Below are 18,243 nucleotides of genomic sequence, written 5' to 3'. Positions count from 1 at the left end.
GTAGTTATATTCTTGTATATAGGGGCAGTATTATAGTAGATATATTCTTGTATATAGGAGCAGTATTATAGTAGTTATATTCTTGTATATAGGGGACAGTATTATAGTAGTTATATTCTTGTATATAGGGGCAGTATTATAGTAGTTATATTCTTGTACATAGGGGCAATATTATAGTAGTTATATTCTTGTATATAGGGGCAGTATTATAGTAGTTATATTCTTGTATATGGGGGCAGTATTATAGTAGTTATATTCTTGTATATAGGAGCAGTATTATAGTAGTTATATTCTTGTATATAGGAGGCAGTAATATAGTAGTTATATTCTTGTATATAGGGGCAGTATTATAGTAGTTATATTCTTGTATATAGGAGCAGTATTATAGTAGTTATATTCTTGTATATAGGAGAAGTATTATAGTAGTTATATTCTTGTATATAGGCGTCAGTATTATAATAGTTATATTCTTGTATATAGGAGCAGTATTATAGTAGTTATATTCTTGTATATAGGAGCAGTATTATAGTAGTTATATTCTTGTATATAGGAGCAGTATTATAGTAGTTATATTCTTGTATATAGAGGCAGTATTATAGTAGTTATATTCTTGTATATAGGGGGCAGTATTATAGTAGTTATATTCTTGTATATAGGAGCAGTATTATAGTAGTTATATTCTTGTATACAGGGAGTAGTATTATAGTAGTTATATTCTTGTACATAGGGGGCAGTATTATTTTACCTCTATTCACTAGGCATCACCTAAATATATTTGGCCATTGGTTAGTAGCAAGTGCTACTTTATACAGGTAACAACTTACATGCTCCTGTAAAGATGGATATCGTCACTCACTATACTCCAGAAAGGTGAGTGATGCATAAGGTGTCAATATGGCTGACCGTCCCCAGTGCTAGAGTCAGGAATTCTAGGTAAGATTCTCACTTTGATTGTGAACAGGCAGGACGGGCCGGACAATGTCTGTTGTAATTGCATCTCATTAAATAACCATAAAATATTTATGACCAATAACAAAGCCTCTGCAGGTGCAGCATTTACAGTTTTGTGTTTTATTGGGCGGTTCTACCTTTTATTATGAGGTTGTAGTCACTGAAGACGCCGATCCCCACCTGGGTTATTGCCCTTATTACTGCAGCCTGTGGCACTGCTGCATATACATATACTGTAGTTTTCTATACAACTTGTCCCATGGACAAAAACATAATAATGGACTGAAAACTGTATGACACTACATACAGGAGTCACCGCCCCTTAAAGGGCACTTCCACTCTTTATACATTTCTACATGAATTCGATCCGCAACTAGGTATAAGTGTGGTATGGGGTTCTTTTTCAAAATAAATCTCCCCTATAGGTGCTTTTTTCATGGTTCTGAAATTCAGGACCATGATGCTTTGCCGTAGGACAATGCTGCTTCCCAAGTGGGTGTGTCCTCCTCACTACTGTTGGAGGGATTTAAAGTGGCAGCTACACCTATTTCATGATCGGCTTGTTTGTAACCTATCTTGTGTATGACATACAACTAGCCATAAGGAGATGTGTAGGACTACCCTAGAAGGTCATTGTACAATTTTCCACGAACGAACAACGCTATAATAATAGGATCAGTTGAAAGCCGTAGAGGAAAATGAATTGCTATTAATCCTGTAAATCAATGAGATTGATTCAGAATAGGTTTGATCCGGAGAGAAATCAGCTGGTGACGGTTTACGATCAGTCCGTCCCGGGAGAGCGCGCTGAGTGAGGCAGTCTAATAATTAGTCATTTTAAATGAGGAAGACCTGACAGTGGCTGCGCTTTATGGTAATGACACACTTCCTGCTCAGGGCTGAATGGAGACAAAGCCATGAATGAAAGGGGAGATGAGGTCATAGTGGAACGGAATAATCTCTCATGATGCCATCCACTGAGCGGCTGGCGCCTTACTGCTTCCACCGCCACAGTTGAACATTGCAGCATCGTCAGGGGACTCCGGCAGTGGAAATACAATGACGGCTTTCCAAGGCTTAACACTGAACACTTGGTTATTCCTTGCAGAAGTTCTCTCTACTCTATACCGCATAGGGATAAGCGGCCAAAATAAACCATTGGGTCTCTCCTCGATGTAGGGAGGTGATGCAGGAGTGCCCCATTATCCTTTACAGACCCTACTGCATAGGATTGACCACCTGGAAGAGGCATTCGTGAAGATCCCCTTTCAGGCTCACCGGTCGTTGGCAATCATTTGGAGAATACACCAGACTGCTCTCCCCTATGAGTAGAAATCTCACATTCTGGGAGCAGCACATTAGTGACGGCTGTTGAGGTGTCGAGCCTAGGGATTCGGTAGCTGAAATCTATGATGGGGGAACATATTGCTTCTGCTATGGGGCCCTTCCTACGTGGATCTAACGCTCATGGAAATCATATGGATCAGACTCCAATAATATGTGAGCACCAGACCAGATACAAATAGTCTCCAATAGGCAAATCTAAGATGAGACCGGAAACATAGCAATACGGGTTGGTGGGCTGTATTCTCCCGTTGGTTATAAGTCAGTTTGTGATTGGATGGTGATGTCATAACGAGAGAGGTGAGGTCACACAGTCTATGTAACAGGTCAATCTGTGACTGGATGGTGATGACATCATGTAGGCAGTGAGATAACACAACAGGTTAGTTAGTATCTTGATATCTGTGTATTAGAAGGGTGGGGGTGATAGGCCACTCCCTGATATCTTTGATTAGATGGTGATATCATCATGAGAGTAGTGAGGTCACACAGTCCATGTAGCAGGTTAGTCTGTGATTGGATGGTAATATCATCTTGAGGGGGGATTCACACGAGCGTGTATTCGGTCCGTGCGGGCCGCGTGGTTTTCACGCGCCACGCACAGACCAATACAAGTCTATGGGGCAGTACAGACAGTCCGTGCTTTTTGCGCAGCGTTTGTCAGCTGCGCAAAAAGCGCGACATGCTCAATATCTCCGCGTATTTCGCGCATCACGCACCCATTGAAGTCAATGGGTGCGTAAAACCACGCAGGTCGCATGGAAGCACTTCCGTGCGAACCGACTGAAACAGCGCACCAGCTGTCAAAAGGATGAATGTAACCAGAAAAGCACCACGTGCTTTTCTGTTTCCAAACATCCAAATGGAGTGTCTTTGAGATGAGCGAACCCGGACAATCGAACCGAACTTCACCGGGTTCGGCCGAACTCGTTTTGGCCAAACCCGGCAAAAAAAATTCCGGTACGCGACGTCAGGAGATAGTCACTGTCCAGGGTGCTGAAAGAGTTAAACTGTTTCAGCACCATGGACAGTGACTACCGATCCCAATATACATGAACCTGTAAAAAAAAACGAAGTTCTGACTTACCGATAACTCCCGGCTTCTTCCTCCAGTCTGACCTCCCGGGATGACAATTCAGTCCAAGTGACAGCTCCAGCCAATCACAGGCCAAGCACAGGCTGCAGCGGTCACATGGACTGTCGCGTCATCCAGGGAGGTGGGGCCCGATGTCAAGAGAGGCGCGTCACCATGGACGCGTCACCAAGGCAACGGCCAGGAGGGAAGTTCTCGGTAAGTACGAACTTTTTCTTTTAACAGGTTTCTCGATCTTGTGTTCGGCATTCACTGTCGAGGGTGCTGAAAGAGTTACTGCCGATCAGTTAGCTCTTTCAGCACCTTGGACAGTGACGGGCGTCGACTAGCCTCATCTCTATGATGGCGGCTGCGCGAAAATCACGCAGCCGCGCATCATACACGGATGATACACGCAGCTGTCAAATGTTTTTTGCGCGCGCAAAACGCTGCGTTGTTTGCGCGCGCAAAAACGCTACGTTCGTCTGAATCTGCCCTGACAGTAGTGAGGTTACACAGTCTATGTAGCAGGTTAGTCTGTGTTTGGACGGTGATGTCATCATGAGATTAGTGAGGTCACAGTATATGTAGAAGGTTGGTCTGTGATTGGACGCTGATGTCATAAGGAGAGTAGTGAGGTCACACAGTCTATGTAGCAGGTTAGTCTGTGATTGGATGGTGATATCATCATGAGAGCAGTGAGGTCAAACAGTCTATGTAGCAGGTTAGTCTGATTGGATGGTGATATCATCATGAGAGCAGTGAGGTCACACAAACATGTAGCAGGTTAGTCTTTGATTGAATGATGTCATAATGAGCACAGTGAGGTCACAGTCTATGTATCATGTCAGTCTGATTGTGATTGGATGGTGATGTGATAATAGAAGTTGTCAGAGACGTAACTTGAAGCTCCTGGGCCCAAATGCAAAATCAGTGACAGGGTCCCCCACCTACTATGTGCTATTAAAAATACTGGACCCTCGTGCAACTGCTACCTCTGCACCCTCTATAGCTGAGAGCAGTGAGGTCACACAGTCTATTTAGCAGCGGTCTGTGATTGGAAAATGAAGTCATAATGAGAGGAGTGAGGTCACACAGTCTATGTAGCAGGTTAGTCTGTGATTGGATGGTGATGTCATATTGAGAACAGTGAGGTCTAACAGTTTATGCAGCAGGTGGGAACTTGGTAGGCTTATTCCGTTCACACACTTCAAACTAGATCCCAAAATTAAAGTATTGTAACATCACAAATAGTGTGCATTTACCATACTTTTCCTATATAGCAGGCGATGGGTGGTGATGTCATCACGAGAGTATTAAGGTAACACAATCTAAGTTTTTTTTACATTATTAGAATTTTAGTGATCTTTATGGTAATCTGGAAATTCACTGCTGTGATTGGCTAATTATGTCATCATGACAGCAGTAAGTTCATGGAAACTCTCACTACACAAGTGCCTGTATGGCTGAAATGTCCTATAAATTACACTTGTGAAACGTGCTTCTCAGGAAAGGAAAAACTTTTCTTAGTAGTTTTATTTTCAATGCATACCCGTGTATTATATCTGTGTATAAGGAAGAGGAGAGGTCTGTGTATTAGGAGGAGGAGAGGTCTGTGTATTAGGAGGAGAGGTCAGTGTCCTGATATCTGTGTATTAGGAGGAGGAGAGGTCAGTGTCCTGATATCTGTGTATTAGGAGGAGGAGAGGTCAGTGTCCTGATATCTGTGTATTAGGAGGAGGAGAGGTCAGTGTCCTGATATCTGTGTATTAGGAGGAGGAGAGGACTGTGTCCTGATATCTGTGTATTAGGAAGAGGAGAGGTCAGTGTCCTGATATCTGTGTATTAGGAGGAGGAGAGGTCAGTGTCCTGATATCTGTGCATTAGGAGGAGAGGTCGGTGTCCTGATATCTGTGCATTAGGAGGAGAGGTCAGTGTCCTGATATCTGTGTATTAGGAGGAGGAGAGGTCGGTGTCCTGATATCTGTGCATTAGGAGGAGAGGTCAGTGTCCTGATATCTGTGTATTAGGAGGAGGAGAGGTCGGTGTCCTGATATCTGTGCATTAGGAGGAGAGGTCAGTGTCCTGATATCTGTGTATTAGGAGGAGGAGAGGTCGGTGTCCTGATATCTGTGCATTAGGAGGAGAGGTCAGTGTCCTGATATCTGTGTATTAGGAGGAGGAGAGGTCGGTGTCCTGATATCTGTGCATTAGGAGGAGAGGTCAGTGTCCTGATATCTGTGTATTAGGAGGAGGAGATGTCAGTGTCCGGATATCTGTGTATTAGGAGGAGGAGAGGTCTGTGTATTAGGAGGAGGAGAGGTCAGTGTCCTGATATCTGTGTATTAGGAGGAGGAGAGGTCAGTGTCCGGATATCTGTGTATTAGGAGGAGGAGAGGTCTGTGTATTAGGAGGAGGAGAGGTCAGTGTCCTGATATCTGTGTATTAGGAGGAGAGGTCGGTGTCCTGATATCTGTGTATTAGGAGGAGAGAGGTCAGTGTTCTGATATCTGTGTATTAGGAGGAGGAGAGGTCAGTGTCCAGATATCTGTATATTAGGAGGAGGAGAGGTCAGTGTCCTGATATCTGTGTATTAGGAGGAGGAGAGGTCTGTGTATTAGGGGGAGAGGTCAGTGTCCTGATATCTGTGTATTAGGAGGAGGAGAGGTCTGTGTATTAGGAGGAGGAGAGGTCAGTGTCCTGATATCTGTGTATTAGGAGGAGGAGAAGTCAGTGTCCTGATATCTGTGTATTAGGAGGAGGAGAGGTCTGTGTATTAGGAGGAGGAGAGGTCAGTGTCCTGATATCTGTGTATTAGGAGGAGGAGAGGTCTGTGTATTAGGAGGAGGAGAGGTCAGTGTCCTGATATCTGTGTATTAGGAGGGGGAGAGGTCAGTGTCCTGATATCTGTGTATTAGGAGGAGGAGAGGTCGGTGTCCTGATATCTGTGTATTAGGAGGAGAGGTTGGTGTCCTGATATCTGTGTATTAGGAGGAGAGGTCTGTGTCCAGAGATCTGTATTAGGAGGAGAGGTCGGTGTCCCGATATCTGTGTATTAGGAGGAGGAGAGGTCAGTGTCCTGATATCTGTGTATTAGGAGGAGGAGAGGTCTGTGTATTAGGAGGAGGAGAGTTCAGTGTCCTGATATCTGTGTATTAGGAGGAGAGGTCGGTGTCCTGATATCTGTGTATTAGGAAGAGGAGAGGTCTGTGTATTAGGAGGAGGAGAGGTCAGTGTCCTGATATCTGTGTATTAGGAGGAGGAGAGGTCTGTGTATTAGGAGGAGGAGAGGGCAGTGTCCTGATATCTGTGTATTAGGAAGAGGAGAGGTCAGTGTCCTGATATCTGTGTATTAGGAGGAGGAGAGGTCGGTGCCCTGATATCTGTGTATTAGGAGGAGGAAAGGTCTGTGTATTAGGAGGAGGAGAGGTCAGTGTCCTGATATCTGTGTATTAGGAGGAGGAGAGGTCGGTGTCCTGATATCTGTGTATTAGGAGGAGAGGTCGGTGTCCTGATATCTGTGTATTAGGAGGAGGAGAGGTCGGTGTCCTGATATCTGTGTATTAGGAGGAGGAGAGGTCGGTGTCCTGATATCTGTGTATTAGGAGGAGAGGTCAGTGTCCTGATATCTGTGTATTAGGAGGAGAGGTCAGTGTCCTGATATCTGTGTATTAGGAGGAGAGGTCGGTGTCCTGATATCTGTGTATTAGGAGGAGAGGTCGGTGTCCTGATATCTGTGTATTAGGAGGAGAGGTCTGTGTCCTAATATCTGTATTAGGAGGAGAGGTCGGTGTCCCGATATCTGTGTATTAGGAGGAGAGGTCAGTGTCCTGATATCTGTGTATTAGGAGGAGGAGAGGTCGGTGTCCTGATATCTGTGTATTAGAAGGAGGAGAGGTCAGTGTCCTGATATCTGTGTATTAGGAGGAGGAGAGGTCGGTGTCCTGATATCTGTGTATTAGGAGGAGAGGTCGGTGTCCTGATATCTGTGTATTAGGAGGAGAGGTCAGTGTCCTGATATCTGTGTATTAGGAGGAGAGGTCGGTGTCCTGATATCTGTGTATTAGGAGGAGAGGTCGGTGTCCTGATATCTGTGTATTAGGAGGAGAGGTCGGTGTCCTGATATCTGTGTATTAGGAGGAGAGGTCGGTGTCCTGATATCTGTGTATTAGGAGGAGGAGAGGTCAGTGTCCTGATATCTGTGTATTAGGAGGAGAGGTCGGTGTCCTGATATCTGTGTATTAGGAGGAGAGGTCGGTGTCCTGATATCTGTGTATTAGGAGGAGAGGTCGGTGTCCTGATATCTGTGTATTAGGAGGAGAGGTCTGTGTCCTGATATCTGTATTAGGAGGAGAGGTCGGTGTCCCGATATCTGTGTATTAGGAGGAGGAGAGGTCAGTGTCCTGATATCTGTGTATTAGGAGGAGGAGAGGTCGGTGTCCTGATATCTGTGTATTAGGAGGAGAGGTCGGTGTCCTGATATCTGTGTATTAGGAGGAGAGGTCAGTGTCCTGATATCTGTGTATTAGGAGGAGAGGTCGGTGTCCTGATATCTGTGTATTAGGAGGAGAGGTCGGTGTCCTGATATCTGTGTATTAGGAGGAGAGGTCTGTGTCCTAATATCTGTATTAGGAGGAGAGGTCGGTGTCCCGATATCTGTGTATTAGGAGGAGAGGTCAGTGTCCTGATATCTGTGTATTAGGAGGAGGAGAGGTCGGTGTCCTGATATCTGTGTATTAGGAGGAGGAGAGGTCGGTGTCCGGATATCTGTGTATTAGGAGGAGAAGAGGTCTGTGTATTAGGAGGAGGAGAGGTCGGTGTCCTGATATCTGTGTATTAGGAGGAGAGGTCAGTGTCCTGATATCTGTGTATTAGGAGGAGAGGTCGGTGTCCTGATATCTGTGTATTAGGAGGAGAGGTCGGTGTCCTGATATCTGTGTATTAGGAGGAGGAGAGGTCAGTGTCCTGATATCTGTGTGTTAGGAGGAGGAGAGGTCAGTGTCCTGATATCTGTGTATTAGGAGGAGAGGTCAGTGTCCTGATATCTGTGTATTAGGAGGAGGAGGAGGAGAGGTCGGTGTCCTGATATCTGTGTATTAGGAGGAGGAGAGGTCAGTGTCCTGATATCTGTGTATTAGGAGGAGGAGAGGTCGGTGTCCTGATATCTGTGTATTAGGAGGAGGAGAGGTCAGTGTCCTGATATCTGTGTATTAGGAGGAGGAGAGGTCAGTGTCCTGATATCTGTGTATTAGGAGGAGGAGAGGTCAGTGTCCTGATATCTGTGTATTAGGAGGAGGAGAGGTCAGTGTCCTGATATCTGTGTATTAGGAGGAGGAGAGGTCAGTGTCCTGATATCTGTGTATTAGGAGGAGGAGAGGTCGGTGTCCTGATATCTGTGTATTAGGAGGAGGAGAGGTCAGTGTCCTGATATCTGTGTATTAGGAGGAGAGGTCAGTGTCCTGATATCTGTGTATTAGAAGGAGAGGTCAGTGTCCTGATATCTGTATATTAGGAGGAGGAGAGATCGGTGTATTAGGAGGAGGAGAGGTCAGTGTCCTGATATCTGTGTATTAGGAGGAGAAGAGGTCTGTGTATTAGGAGGATGAGAGGTCGGTGTCCTGATATCTGTGTATTAGGAGGAGAGGTCAGTGTCCTGATATCTGTGTATTAGGAGGAGAGGTCGGTGTCCTGATATCTGTGTATTAGGAGGAGGAGAGGTCAGTGTCCTGATATCTGTGTGTTAAGAGGAGGAGAGGTCAGTGTCCTGATATCTGTGTATTAGGAGGAGAGGTCAGTGTCCTGATATCTGTGTATTAGGAGGAGGAGGAGAGGTCGGTGTCCTGATATCTGTGTATTAGGTGGAGGAGAGGTCAGTGTCCTGATATCTGTGTATTAGGAGGAGGAGAGGTCAGTGTCCTGATATCTGTGTATTAGGAGGAGGAGAGGTCAGTGACCTGATATCTGTGTATTAGGAGGAGGAGAGGTCAGTGACCTGATATCTGTGTATTAGGAGGAGGAGAGGTCGGTGTCCTGATATCTGTGTATTAGGAGGAGGAGAGGTCAGTGTCCTGATATCTGTGTGTTAGGAGGAGGAGAGGTCAGTGTCCTGATATCTGTGTATTAGGAGGAGAGGTCAGTGTCCTGATATCTGTGTATTAGGAGGAGGAGGAGGAGAGGTCGGTGTCCTGATATCTGTGTATTAGGAGGAGGAGAGGTCAGTGTCCTGATATCTGTGTATTAGGAGGAGGAGAGGTCGGTGTCCTGATATCTGTGTATTAGGAGGAGGAGAGGTCAGTGTCCTGATATCTGTGTATTAGGAGGAGAGGTCAGTGTCCTGATATCTGTGTATTAGGAGGAGGAGAGGTCAGTGTCCTGATATCTGTGTATTAGGAGGAGGAGAGGTCAGTGTCCTGATATCTGTGTATTAGGAGGAGGAGAGGTCGGTGTATTAGGAGGATGAGAGGTCGGTGTCCTGATATCTGTGTATTAGGAGGAGAGGTCAGTGTCCTGATATCTGTGTATTAGGAGGAGAGGTCGGTGTCCTGATATCTGTGTATTAGGAGGAGGAGAGGTCAGTGTCCTGATATCTGTGTGTTAGGAGGAGGAGAGGTCAGTGTCCTGATATCTGTGTATTAGGAGGAGAGGTCAGTGTCCTGATATCTGTGTATTAGGAGGAGGAGGAGAGGTCGGTGTCCTGATATCTGTGTATTAGGTGGAGGAGAGGTCAGTGTCCTGATATCTGTGTATTAGGAGGAGGAGAGGTCAGTGTCCTGATATCTGTGTATTAGGAGGAGGAGAGGTCAGTGTCCTGATATCTGTGTATTAGGAGGAGGAGAGGTCGGTGTCCTGATATCTGTGTATTAGGAGGAGGAGAGGTCAGTGTCCTGATATCTGTGTGTTAGGAGGAGGAGAGGTCAGTGTCCTGATATCTGTGTATTAGGAGGAGAGGTCAGTGTCCTGATATCTGTGTATTAGGAGGAGGAGGAGGAGAGGTCGGTGTCCTGATATCTGTGTATTAGGAGGAGGAGAGGTCAGTGTCCTGATATCTGTGTATTAGGAGGAGGAGAGGTCGGTGTCCTGATATCTGTGTATTAGGAGGAGGAGAGGTCAGTGTCCTGATATCTGTGTATTAGGAGGAGAGGTCAGTGTCCTGATATCTGTGTATTAGGAGGAGGAGAGGTCAGTGTCCTGATATCTGTGTATTAGGAGGAGGAGAGGTCAGTGTCCTGATATCTGTGTATTAGGAGGAGGAGAGGTCGGTGTCCTGATATCTGTGTATTAGGAGGAGGAGAGGTCAGTGTCCTGATATCTGTGTATTAGGAGGAGAGGTCAGTGTCCTGATATCTGTGTATTAGAAGGAGAGGTCAGTGTCCTGATATCTGTATATTAGGAGGAGGAGAGGTCAGTGTCCTGATATCTGTGTATTAGGAGGAGAGGTCGGTGTCCTGATATCTGTATATTAGGAGGAGGAGAGGTCAGTGTCCTGATATCTGTATATTAGGAGGAGGAGAGATCGGTGTATTAGGAGGAGGAGAGGTCAGTGTCCTGATATCTGTGTATTAGGGGGAGAAGAGGTCAGTGTCCTGATATCTGTGTATTAGGAGGAGAGGTCAGTGTCCTGATATCTGTGTATTAGGAGGAGAGGTCAGTGTCCTGATATCTGTGTATTAGGAGAGGTCAGTGTCCTGATATCTGTGTATTAGGAGGAGAGGTCAGTGTCCCGATATCTGTGTATTAGGAGAGGTCGGTGTCCTGATACCTGTGTATTAGGAGGAGGAGGAGAGGTCAGTGTCCTGATATCTGTGTATTAGGAGGAGAGTTCGGTATCCTGATATCTGTGTATTAGGAGGAGTAGAGGTCAGTATCCTGATATCTGTGTATTAGGAAGAGGAGAGGTCAGTATCCTGATATCTGTGTATTAGGAGGAGGAGAGGTCAGTATACTGATATCTGTGTATTAGGAGGAGGAGAGGTCAGTGTCCTGAGATCTGTGTATTAGGAGGAGAGGTCAGTGTCCTGATATCTGTGTATTAGGAGGAGCTGAGTGTCCTGTATATAAGATGACGGTTAGAGATCTCTGTATTAGGAGTGAGTGTCCTGTATATAAGATGACGGTAAGAGGTCTCTGTATTAGGAGTAGGTGAGTGTCCTGTATATAAGATGACAGTAAGAGGTCTCTGTATTAGGAGTAGGTGAGTGTCCTGTATATAAGATGACGGTAAGAGGTCTCTGTATTAGGAGTAGGTGAGTGTCCTGTATATAAGATGACGGTAAGAGGTCTCTGTATTAGGAGTAGGTGAGTGTCCTGTATATAAGATGACAGTAAGAGGTCTCTGTATTAGTAGTAGGTGAGTGTTCTGTATATAAGATGATGGTAAGAGGTCTCTGTATTAGGAGTAGGTGAGTGTCCTGTATATAAGATGACAGTAAGAGGTCTCTGTATTAGTAGTAGGTGAGTGTTCTGTATATATGATGATGGTAAGAGATCTCTGTATTAGGAGTAGGTGAGTGTCCTGTATATAAGATGATAGGAAGAGGTCTCTGTATTAGGAGTAGGTGAGTGGCCTGTATATAAGATGACAGTAAGAGGTCTCTGTATTAGGAGTAGGTGAGTGTCCTGTATATAAGATGACGGTAAGAGGTCTCTGTATTAGGAGTGAGTGTCCTGTATATAAGATGACGGTAAGAGGTCTCTGTATTAGGAGTAGGTCAGTGTCCTGTATATAAGATGACGGTAAGAGATCTCTGTATTAGGAGTGAGTGTCCTGTATATAAGACGGCAAGAGGTCTCTGTATTAGGAGTAGGTGAGTGTCCTGTATATAAGATGATAGGAAGAGGTCTCTGTATTAGGAGTAGGTGAGTGTTCTGTATATAAGATGATGGTAAGAGATCTCTGTACGAAGAGTAGATGAGTGTTCTGTATATAAGATGATGGTAAGAGGTCTCTGTATTAGGAGTAGGTGAGTGGCCTGTATATAAGATGACAGTAAGAGGTCTCTGTATTAGGAGTAGGTGAGTGTCCTGTATATAAGATGACGGTAAGAGGTCTCTGTATTAGGAGTGAGTGTCCTGTATATAAGATGACGGTAAGAGGTCTCTGTATTAGGAGTAGGTCAGTGTCCTGTATATAAGATGACGGTAAGAGATCTCTGTATTAGGAGTGAGTGTCCTGTATATAAGACGGCAAGAGGTCTCTGTATTAGGAGTAGGTGAGTGTCCTGTATATAAGATGATAGGAAGAGGTCTCTGTATTAGGAGTAGGTGAGTGTTCTGTATATAAGATGATGGTAAGAGATCTCTGTACGAAGAGTAGATGAGTGTCCTGTATATAAGATGATAGGAAGAGGTCTCTGTATTAGGAGTAGGTGAGTGGCCTGTATATAAGATGACAGTAAGAGGTCTCTGTATTAGGAGTAGGTGAGTGTCCTGTATATAAGATGACGGTAAGAGGTCTCTGTATTAGGAGTGAGTGTCCTGTATATAAGATGACGGTAAGAGGTCTCTGTATTAGGAGTAGGTCAGTGTCCTGTATATAAGATGACGGTAAGAGATCTCTGTATTAGGAGTGAGTGTCCTGTATATAAGACGGCAAGAGGTCTCTGTATTAGGAGTAGGTGAGTGTCCTGTATATAAGATGATAGGAAGAGGTCTCTGTATTAGGAGTAGGTGAGTGTTCTGTATATAAGATGATGGTAAGAGATCTCTGTACGAAGAGTAGATGAGTGTTCTGTATATAAGATGATGGTAAGAGGTCTCTGTATTAGGAGTAGGTGAGTGGCCTGTATAGAAGATGACAGTAAGAGGTCTCTGTATTAGGAGTAGGTGAGTGTCCTGTATATAAGATGACGGTAAGAGGTCTCTGTATTAGGAGTAGGTGAGTGTCCTGTATATAAGATGACAGTAAGAGGTCTCTGTATTAGTAGTAGGTGAGTGTTCTGTATATAAGATGATGGTAAGAGATCTCTGTATTAGGAGTAGGTGAGTGTCCTGTATATAAGATGATAGGAAGAGGTCTCTGTATTAGGAGTAGGTGAGTGTCCTGTATATAAGATGATGGTAAGAGGTCTCTGTATTAGGAGTAGGTGAGTGGCCTGTATATAAGATGACAGTAAGAGGTCTCTGTATTATGAGTAGGTGAGTGTCCTGTATATAAGATGACGGTAAGAGGTCTCTGTATTAGGAGTGAGTGTCCTGTATATAAGATGACAGTAAGAGGTCTCTGTATTAGGAGTAGGTGAGTGTCCTGTATATAAGTTGACGGTAAGAGGTCTCTGTATTAGGAGTAGGTGAGTGTCCTGTATATAAGATGACGGTGAGAGGTCTCTGTATTAGGAGTAGGTGAGTGGCCTGTATATAAGTTGATGGTAAGAGGTCTCTGTATTAGGAGTATGTGAGTGTCCTGTATATAAGATGACGGTAAGAGGTCTCTGTATTAGGAGTAGGTGAGTGTCCTGTATATAAGATGATGGTGAGGGATCTCTGTATTAGGAGTAGGTGAGTGTCCTGTATATAAGATGACGGTGAGAGATCTCTGTATTAGGAGTAGGTGAGTGTCCTGTATATAAGAGGACAGTAAGAGGTCTCTGTATTAGTAGTAGGTGAGTGTCCTGTATATAAGATGACGGTAAGAGGTCTCTGTATTAGGAGTAGGTGTCCTGTATATATGATGACGGTAAGAGGTCTCTGTATTAGTAGTAGGTTAGTGTCCTGTATATAAGATGACGGTAAGAGGTCTCTGTATTAGGAGTAGGTGTCCTGTATATAAGATGACAGTAAGAGGTCTCTGTATTAGGAGTAGGTGAGTGTTCTGTATATAAGATGATGGTAAGAGATCTCTGTACGAAGAGTAGATGAGTGTCCTGTATATAAGATGATAGGAAGAGGTCTCTGTATTAGGAGTAGGTGAGTGGCCTGTATATAAGATGACAGTAAGAGGTCTCTGTATTAGGAGTAGGTGAGTGTCCTGTATATAAGATGACGGTAAGAGGTCTCTGTATTAGGAGTGAGTGTCCTGTATATAAGATGACGGTAAGAGGTCTCTGTATTAGGAGTAGGTCAGTGTCCTGTATATAAGATGACGGTAAGAGATCTCTGTATTAGGAGTGAGTGTCCTGTATATAAGACGGCAAGAGGTCTCTGTATTAGGAGTAGGTGAGTGTCCTGTATATAAGATGATAGGAAGAGGTCTCTGTATTAGGAGTAGGTGAGTGTTCTGTATATAAGATGATGGTAAGAGATCTCTGTACGAAGAGTAGATGAGTGTTCTGTATATAAGATGATGGTAAGAGGTCTCTGTATTAGGAGTAGGTGAGTGGCCTGTATATAAGATGACAGTAAGAGGTCTCTGTATTAGGAGTAGGTGAGTGTCCTGTATATAAGATGACGGTAAGAGGTCTCTGTATTAGGAGTGAGTGTCCTGTATATAAGATGATGGTAAGAGGTCTCTGTATTAGGAGTAGGTCAGTGTCCTGTATATAAGATGACGGTAAGAGATCTCTGTATTAGGAGTGAGTGTCCTGTATATAAGACGGCAAGAGGTCTCTGTATTAGGAGTAGGTGAGTGTCCTGTATATAAGATGACGGTAAGAGGTCTCTGTATTAGGAGTAGGTGAGTGTCCTGTATATAAGATGACGGTAAGAGGTCTCTGTATTAGGAGTAGGTGAGTGTCCTGTATATAAGATGACAGTAAGAGGTCTCTGTATTAGTAGTAGGTGAGTGTTCTGTATATAAGATGATGGTAAGAGATCTCTGTATTAGGAGTAGGTGAGTGTCCTGTATATAAGATGATAGGAAGAGGTCTCTGTATTAGGAGTAGGTGAGTGTCCTGTATATAAGATGATGGTAAGAGGTCTCTGTATTAGGAGTAGGTGAGTGGCCTGTATATAAGATGACAGTAAGAGGTCTCTGTATTATGAGTAGGTGAGTGTCCTGTATATAAGATGACGGTAAGAGGTCTCTGTATTAGGAGTGAGTGTCCTGTATATAAGATGACAGTAAGAGGTCTCTGTATTAGGAGTAGGTGAGTGTCCTGTATATAAGTTGACGGTAAGAGGTCTCTGTATTAGGAGTAGGTGAGTGTCCTGTATATAAGATGACGGTGAGAGGTCTCTGTATTAGGAGTAGGTGAGTGGCCTGTATATAAGTTGATGGTAAGAGGTCTCTGTATTAGGAGTATGTGAGTGTCCTGTATATAAGATGACGGTAAGAGGTCTCTGTATTAGGAGTAGGTGAGTGTCCTGTATATAAGATGATGGTGAGGGATCTCTGTATTAGGAGTAGGTGAGTGTCCTGTATATAAGATGACGGTGAGAGATCTCTGTATTAGGAGTAGGTGAGTGTCCTGTATATAAGAGGACAGTAAGAGGTCTCTGTATTAGTAGTAGGTGAGTGTCCTGTATATAAGATGACGGTAAGAGGTCTCTGTATTAGGAGTAGGTGTCCTGTATATATGATGACGGTAAGAGGTCTCTGTATTAGTAGTAGGTTAGTGTCCTGTATATAAGATGACGGTAAGAGGTCTCTGTATTAGGAGTAGGTGTCCTGTATATAAGATGACAGTAAGAGGTCTCTGTATTAGGAGTAGGTGAGTGTCCTGTATATAAGAGGACGGTAAGAGGTCTCTGTATTAGGAGTAGGTGTCCTGTATATAAGATGATGGTGAGAGGTCTCTGTATTAGGAGTAGGTGAGTGTTCTGTATATAAGATGACGGTAAGAGGTCTCTGTATTAGGAGTAGGTGAGTGTCCTGTATATAAGATGACAGTAAGAGGTCTCTGTATTAGGAGTAGGTGTCCTGTATATAAGATGACGGTAAGAGGTCTCTGTATTAGGAGTAGGTGAGTGTCCTGTATATAAGATGACGGTAAGAGGTCTCTGTATTAGGAGTAGGTGTCCTGTATATAAGATGACAGTAAGAGGTCTCTGTATTAGGAGTAGGTGTCCTGTATATAAGATGACGGTAAGAGGTCTCTGTATTAGGAGTAGGTGAGTGTCCTGTATATAAGATGACGGTAAGAGGTCTCTGTATTAGGAGTAGGTGTCCTGTATATAAGATGACGGTAAGAGGTCTCTGTATTAGGAGTAGGTGAGTGTCCTGTATATAAGATGACGGTAAGAGGTCCCTGTATTAGGAGTAGATGAGTGGCCTGGGAATACACGGCCTTCTCCCTGTATATTAGGTACATGCGCCCCCTCCCTCTCTGGGTCGGCTGCCATGTATCACCTCGTTAGTGCGGGGAGCAGCCGCTGCATCATCCATCATGGAGAGATTACATTACATTGTATAAAATCACAGCCATGTCTTACCGTCAGCGCTGCCTCCTCAGCTCATGGCATCACTGCCTCCCAGATTATTATGGTCCAGACAGGTGACAGCAATATGGCAGTGACAGCTTCCTAGCACCCCAGCCCTGGGGGAGGAGGAGTACGAGGGTGGGAGGATGGGGGTCTCCTCTGAATCCAATTCTTCTGCAAAATCCTGATGTCCACGCTAAACCACCACCACCATCATCATCATCATCATCATCATCATCAGCAGCAGCAGCAGCAGCAGCAGCAGCAGCAGCCGCCTATATAGGTCACTCCAGCATCTTGCATCCCACAACGCCTCGTACCCGGCGGGATGACAGAGACGCTGAAATCCACAGGGTTCCCTTCTCGGCTCAGCCTCGGGGAGCCATTCACCCTAATGCATGGGGTTTAGGAGGATCTGGGGAGGGGGTGACAGCTGGAGACGCTTGCAGGTGCAAAAACAGAATCTGGCGTGAAGAAGAAGAAAAAAAATATAGAATCCTTTAGAATAATGGCAAAAAAAACAGCAAATCTGCCCTTTGTCAGCAGGAAGATGGGTATAAAGCCCAGAATGGCTGTGAATTCCCCACCCTGTCACACACGGCGCCGATGCCTGCCTGGCTATTATAAGTGCACACACACACAGGGTGTCACACACGGCTCCAGTTAAAGAGACATCAGCATTATTATCAATAATTCATGACTCCGGGCTGGCCTCCTCCCGAGCAGTCTATCCCCTCCTCCTCCTCCTCTCCGGAGTCACCGTCCCCTCCTCCTGAGCCATACACGCATGGGACTGGAAGGTGCCAGTGACATGATGAGCTCTGCTATCCCTACTCCATAGGTGGCGGCTGCCCCGCCTCGTAACCAACAAACCCAGATCTCCAGCCAGGTTCCCTACATGTATTATATACATGAACTATCTGTGTCTATGACATGTGGGTAGATCCATAACTGGAACAGAATATTAGACGTTGCATTCAAGATGGAGGCTTTCAAAATGGTGGTACAGTAAGGTCGCTTAAAACAGAGGGGCGACCATTGGTCTGATACGTAATGGTCATAATGGGATCAATCACTAAATCACAATAGAGAATTTAGAGGATAACCGCATATAATCTAATTTCTACGAGAACTGAAAGATGGTTCCTCAACGCCTCAATTGAGGGAAATAAGGATCCAATAAGGAGAATTTCCACTGCTACGACGCCTAATGGTAGCCACTTATCCCCCTATTGAAAGAACACCTCTGTACAAAAATAGAGCTACTATAATACTGCCCCCTCTGTACAAAAATATAACTACTATGATACTGCCCCCTGTATACAAGAATATAACTACTATAATACTGCCCCCTATGTACAAGAATATAACTACTATAATACTGCTCCCTATATACAAGAATATAACTACTATAATACTGCCACTATATACAAGAATATAACTACTATAATACTGCTCCCTATATACAAGAATATAACTACTATAATACTGCCACTATATACAAGAATATAACTACTATAATACTGCTCCTATATACAAGAACATAACTACTATAATACTGCTCCCTATATACAAGAACATAA

The 18,243-nt window shown here is 44.4% G+C and overlaps 1 protein-coding gene across 5 annotated transcripts in view; it reads right to left on the bottom strand.

The window, feature by feature from the left end:
- FBXL16 (F-box and leucine rich repeat protein 16) overlaps positions 1-18,243 on the bottom strand; it is a 73,432-nt gene that overhangs the window by 31,859 nt on the left and 23,330 nt on the right. Inside the window, exon 2 of one of the 5 annotated variants that reach the window (XM_075830731.1) lies at positions 16,673-17,124. The exons of the other annotated variants lie outside the window; for them this stretch is intronic. The gene's annotated coding sequence lies outside the window, so the exon portion shown is untranslated. The remainder of the gene's footprint in view (positions 1-16,672; positions 17,125-18,243) is intronic. 5 annotated transcript variants of the gene reach the window in all.

The sequence above is a fragment of the Rhinoderma darwinii genome, chromosome 6 (assembly GCF_050947455.1).
Source record: "Rhinoderma darwinii isolate aRhiDar2 chromosome 6, aRhiDar2.hap1, whole genome shotgun sequence".
In the NCBI taxonomy this organism is placed as follows: Eukaryota; Metazoa; Chordata; class Amphibia; order Anura; family Rhinodermatidae; genus Rhinoderma; species Rhinoderma darwinii.
This window is presented reverse-complemented; position numbering and strand designations above follow the sequence as displayed.